Source organism: Simochromis diagramma, unplaced genomic scaffold (genome assembly GCF_900408965.1).
Source record: "Simochromis diagramma unplaced genomic scaffold, fSimDia1.1 OVJJ01000116.1, whole genome shotgun sequence".
NCBI classification, from domain to species: Eukaryota; Metazoa; Chordata; class Actinopteri; order Cichliformes; family Cichlidae; genus Simochromis; species Simochromis diagramma.
Genome location: NW_024387150.1, coordinates 1 through 6,145, shown reverse-complemented (window position 1 = coordinate 6,145; position 6,145 = coordinate 1). Strand labels below are relative to the sequence as shown.

At 47.8% G+C, this 6,145-nt stretch overlaps 1 long non-coding RNA gene across 1 annotated transcript; it reads right to left on the bottom strand.

Moving 5' to 3' along the window:
* Positions 1 to 4,607: 4,607 nt before the first annotated feature.
* LOC120743591 lies at positions 4,608 to 5,212 on the bottom strand. Its single transcript, XR_005698240.1, has 2 exons — positions 4,871 to 5,212; positions 4,608 to 4,788 (listed from the first exon to the last, which is right to left on the bottom strand). It is a non-coding gene; the product is annotated as an uncharacterized LOC120743591 (long non-coding RNA).
* Positions 5,213 to 6,145: the final 933 nt, after the last annotated feature.

The window sequence follows — 6,145 nt, the reverse complement described above, 5'->3', positions numbered from 1 at the left end:
AGAACACACCCTCCGGTCCCCCTTCTTAAAGATGGGGACCACCACCCCGGTCTGCCAGTCCAGGGGTACTGCCCCTGATCTCCACGCAACATTGTAGAGGCGTGTCAACCAGGACAGCCCTACAACGTCCAGAGCCTTCAGGAACTCGGGACCTCATCCACACCAGGGGCTCTGCCACCAAGGAGTTGTTTAACTGCCTCAGTGACCTCGCCCCCGGGAATTGGCAAATCATCCCTCATCATCCCCAGACTCTGCTTCCTCCTCGGAAGATGTGTCAGTGGGATTAAGGAGGTCCTCGAAGTATTCCTTCCACCGCCTGACAATTTTCTCAGTCGAAGTCAGCAGCAGCACTATACACAGTGCAGGTAGAGCACCGCTTACCCCTCCTGAGACGCCTGACGCCAGAATCTCTTTGAGGCAGTCCGAAAGTCTTTTTCCATGGCCTCTCCGAACTCCTCCCACACCCGAGTTTTTGCTTCAGCCACTGCCCGAGCCGTATTCCGCTTGGCCTGTCGATACCTGTCAGCTGCCTCCGAAGTCCCACAAGCTAACCAAGCCCGATAGGACTCCTTCTTCAGCCTGGTGGCTCCCTTCACCTCTGGTGTCCACCATTTGGTTCGGGGATTACCACCACGGCAGGCACCAACCACCTTGCGGCCACAGCTCAATGCAGCAGCTTCGGCAATGGAGATGCTGAAACATGGTCCATTCGGACTCAATGTCCCCAGTCTCCCTCGGAATGCTGTTGAAGCTCTGCCGGAGGTGTGGTTTGAAGATCACGCGGACTGGGGCCTCTGCTAGGCGTTCCCAGCACACCCTCACTACGCGTTTAGGTGCACTGGGTCTGTCCAGCATCCTCCCCCACCACCTGAATCCACTCACCACCAGGTGGTGATCAGTTGACAGCTCAGCTCCTCTCTTTACACAAGTGTCCAGAACATATGGTCGCAGGTCTGGTGATACGATTACAAAATCGATCATCGACCTGTGGCCTAGAGCGTCCTGGTGCCACGTGCACTTATGGACACTCTTATGTTCGAACAAGGTGTTCGTTATGGCCAAACTGTGGTTTGCACAGAAGTCCAATAACAAAACACCGCTCGGTTCAGATCAGGGAGGCCGTTCCTCCCAATCACGCCCCTCCAGGTCTCGCTGTCGTTACCCACATGAGCATTGAAGTCTCCCAGTAGGATAACAGAGTCTCCAGGTGGAGCACCTTCCAGCACCCCACCCAGGGACTATGAAAGCTGGGTACTCTGAACTGCCACTCGGCGCATAAGCGCAGATGACAGTCAGGACCCGTTCGCCGACCCCTAAGGCGCAGGGAACAAACCCTCTCATCCACCGGGAAGAACCCCAACGTACCGGCAGCAAGCCGAGGGGATATTAGAATACCCACCCCAGCCCGCCACCTCTCACATGGACAACTCCAGACTGAGACAGAGTCCAGCCCCTCTCCAGGAGACTGGTTCCAGAGCCCAAGCCATGCGTAGAGGTGAGCCCGACTATATCTAGCCGGTACCTCTCAACCTCACGCAGGTTCTCAACTCAGGCTCCTTCCCCACCAGAGAGGTGACATTCCATGTCCCAATTGTCAGTCTTGGTAGCCGGGGATCAGCCCGTCAGGGCCTCCGCTCCTGGCCGCCGCCCGGCCCACAATGCACCCAACCCCTACGGTGCCTCCTGCGGGTGGTGGGCCTGCGGGAGGATGGGCCCATGTCCCCTTTTCGGGCTGTGCCCGGCCGGGCCCCATGGACTAAGGCCCGGCCACCAGACGCTCGCCCTCGGGCAACCTCCCCAGGCTTGGCTCCAGGGCCGGGCAGGGGTAAACTGTTCCCTCGATGTTTTCCTCATAAGGGTCTTCTGAATCGCTCTTTGTCTGGGGACTCACCCAGGACCAATTTGTCATGGGAGACCCTACCAGGGGGCAAAACCCCCCAGACAACATAGCCCCTGGGATCGCTGGGACACACAAACCCCACCACCATGATAAGGTAGAGGTAGATTCACGGAGAAGGAAAATGGCGCATCAGGCCAAAATCCTTTCCACGCCCATCCCCGTGACATCACGCTCCAAAGCCCTATTACTGATAGCACCATTTGTCTATAGAAAAGATCAGTTACATAGATAGATGGATGAAGAGCTGCTTATGTCTCCTGTACAAAACACGCTTCACACAGTCCCCACTCTTCCACAGACACACACACCACACACACACACAGTCAAACACCTGTGCTAATGAAGCTGAGCTGCAGCACAGTTCCGTCCTCTTCAGTCTCTGTCAGTCAAGAGCTTACTAATGGCCCTCTACACATGCACGCGCACACACTACACACACACACTTAGTGAAACACGTGCGAACACTTAGTAACACACAAATGCACACATACACTCACAGCTGTACCTTCCAATTGAAAGGGATTTCATTGAAAAGGCTGTAATATGCCCACACAGACTCTCAGTCAGCAGGATAATAAGAGACAGGGAGGATACATTTTAACAAAATAGTCACATAAAATGAAAACATGTACATACAGAGATACAGTGCCCTCCTTAATGTTTGGGCCAAAGTCACATTTTTTGTAGTTTTGCCTCTGTACATAACCACAGTTGATTGTAAATCAAGCAATTAATATGTGATTGAAGTGCAGACTTTCAGCTTTAATTCAAGGGGTTTTACAAAGCTCTAGGTGTTTCCCCTCCTTTGGGTTGCTAGATTGCTAGTTGCTAGCTAGACTAGACCTTTACAGTAGACACTTTGAGTTGCTGCAGTCCCCTTGCAGGCCCCGAGCTGCTGGGGAAACAGGATGGCTGGGTGATGGTGGGGAGGAAGCATAGTACTAAACAGAAGCCCCAGAACCAGCCAGTTCATGTGTCTAACTGATTTTCTCCACTTGACGACAAGAGATGGGCAGTAACGCGTAACGCGTTACTGTAATGTGATTACTTTTTTCAAGTAACGAGTAAAGTAAGGGATTACTATTGCAAAAACGGTAATTAGATTACCGTTACTTTCCCGTAGGAACGCTGCGTTACTGCGTTACTAAAACCGTGATTTTTTGCGAGAATGTCTCACGACAGTGACGTAAGCAAGTGCGCCGTTAGTGACAACAGCTGTGTGCTGTGATATCGATATGTGATCAACAATGGATCACATATCGATTGTGGGAGAGAGTATGAGCATGCAGCGTTTAAAGCGTGGAAGTACTGACCTTACTTTGAGTTTGATTCCATAAAAAGTGACAAAAACATTAGCGTCCATCGTGGCATGGGAAAGAAAAAACTTATTTTTACAGCGAAAAAAACCCTAAACTTCCAAGCAAGCACCGAGTGCGCTACGACGTAATGGGAAACTCACAGAGAAACTTGCGGATTCTTCAACTGACCGCGGCACACCTGCACCAGGGTAAACCTCCGCCTACTGTACCTCAGTCCTGCTTTACAGGTGAAAATAGAGCAACAGGACCGCTGAGTGACTTGACTTTATTTATTTCTGCTGTGTTTTACTTGCAATCTATTTGAAAGAGTGAGTGTAAACACAAAAAATATTTTATTTTATGTGCTGGAATGTGTAGAAAATAGGGTTTAAATGTGAACAAATTTCTTCCAGTCAGAGAATGTTGCAATAATTAAATTTTTGCTTGATGCATAAAGTTAAAAGATATAAAAACTGATAAAACAAGTTAAAAAAAGAGACTTTTCCATTTGATTACATTTTGTATGATGGATTATGTAGAAAAGTAGAATTGGGCTGAAAGATCCTATCGCTTTATCACCTCTTCAGGTTGTAAATCGTGTTTTTAAAAAAGTAACTAACTAAGTAATTAATTACTTTTTAAAATAAGTAATCAGTAAAGTAACTGGATTACTTTTTTGGGGTAGTAATCAGTATTAGTTACTGATTACTTTTTTCAAGTAACTTGACCAACACTGTGACGGACACACCCACTGGGGATCAAACTCTGGTAAGTGGCGATTTTGTTCTGAGACATGTGAAGCAAGAGACACCAGCAATCATAGTCAATTGTCTTCCAGGGGCCAGAGTAGGCGACACTGAGTGGCCTCCGACTGTTTCATCAGCAAAACTAAGCAAAACGAAAAACCAGCAAAAAGCTACTTAATTATAAAAAAAAATCACAAAGAAAGAACAATACAGTACCCTCAACAGGACCAAAGAGTAAAACAGTGAAATGTGGATTATTAAACATGAGGTCTCTCCCTTCATACTATCAGAATTCTCAAAGTGCAACAATTTTACACCAGCCTATTAATCAACCAAAGACCAAGACAGACTTTTAATTAATTTGAAAGTCTGATGCTTGGCCTTGACCACCCTAGCTGCAAAACTCAAAAACCAGTCTTATTTGTTATCATCTACCATCCACCTGGGCCTTACATAGAGTTTCTGTCTGATTTCTCAGACTTTTATCTGACTTAGTGCTCAGCTCAGATAAAATAATTATTGTGGGTGATTTTAACATTCATGATCCTAAAAATGACACCATAAACATGGCATTTAATCTGTTATTAGACTCAATTTGTCAGGCGCAGTGGCCCGTGGACATGGGATGGACTCAAGTGCAGATTCAAAACCGGAGGCTAGGGGTGAGGTGTAACGAAAAGAGATTTTATTTTACAATGCTCAGAGGCTAACAGAAAGTGCAGACTAGAATCAATGAACATAAACTAGATGTCTGAGGCGAGAGAAAAATACTGTGGTGATAACTAGATGGCAGGGATAACTGGGTGCAGGTACTGGGCAGGGGAAACTGTGGCGGGCCAGGGCACTGAAACAGAGGACAGAGCAGTCAGGGGAATCCCACAGAGGTTTGCGAGTGAATCTACGGATAGTACACTGAGCTGTCTTACAAGCTTGCAGGTGGGGGTTGCGTGGAGGGGGGAGGCAGGAGAGGTCCAGGTGGGTGCTGCATGCAATGCAGGGAGGCAGGCAGCAAACTGGTATCCAGGAGAGCTTGGTAGGTGGGTTTCAGAGGCTGACGAGAAAAACAGAGATTCGGTTAATACACACGATTAGTCACCAAGGAACGGACGTGAGGCCGAGAACTGACTAAAGTTGGCAGATAATCTGGCGAAGACCAGTTGAGTGCGCCGGTCATAAATACTGCTGGTACGATTGCCATCAGGTGAGGAGCAACAAAGACTCCACCCAGTGGGGAGGAGCTGATGCTGTGGAAAACCACCCAGACCACGACACAATTGGCTTTTCTCAAAATGTAAAAGAACTCACCCACCACTTTAATCACACTCTACAGGGTGGGGCAAACTCCTCAAGATGGGTGGTGACCATGGTGGCCATTTAGAAGTTGGCCATCTTGGATACAACTCTATTTTTTGTGACACATTGGTAATGTCACAAGAAACACAATGGTGTGCTTGGTTTCAATGTAACTTTATTCTTTCATGAGTTATTTACAAGTTTCTCTTTGTTCACAGCCATTGACATGTCGAAGAGGTTAACACGTGAGGAGCGGATCGAAATTGCGTTGATATCTGGTGAACGCAGTAACCGGGTCATTGCAGCAGATTTCAATGCAAGACACCCTACGAGACCACCCATCTCCCATGCTACAGTTAGCAAACTGCTTGCTAAGTTTCGTGAAACTGGTTCAGTGTTTGATTTGCCAAAATGTGGACTCAAGAAAACTGTCACTAATGAAGAAACATCAGTGGCTGTCCTAGCTTCATTCGGCAAGAGCCCACAGCGTAGCACTCGCCGCATGTCACTGGAGAGTGGCATTAATCAAACATCCCTTCGGCGGATATTAGCTACTCACAAATGGCACCCTTACAAACTCCAGCTACTGCAGCATCTCAACGAGGATGACCCAGATCGGTGCACAGAATTGGCAGAATGGGCAAAACAAAATTGGAACATGACCCTCAGTTCACGCAGAAGATTTTGTTCAGTGATGAGGCAAACTTTTATGTGAATGGTGAAGTTAACAAACAAAACCACCGCTATTGGTCTGACACTAACCCACATTGGATGGATCCCTCCAAGACTGTTGGAACAACAAAAGTGATGGTTTGTGTGGTATATGGGGTACAACGATAGTGGGTCCATTCTTCATCAATGGAAACCTCAAGGCCACTGGATATGTGAAATTGCTACATGATGATGTG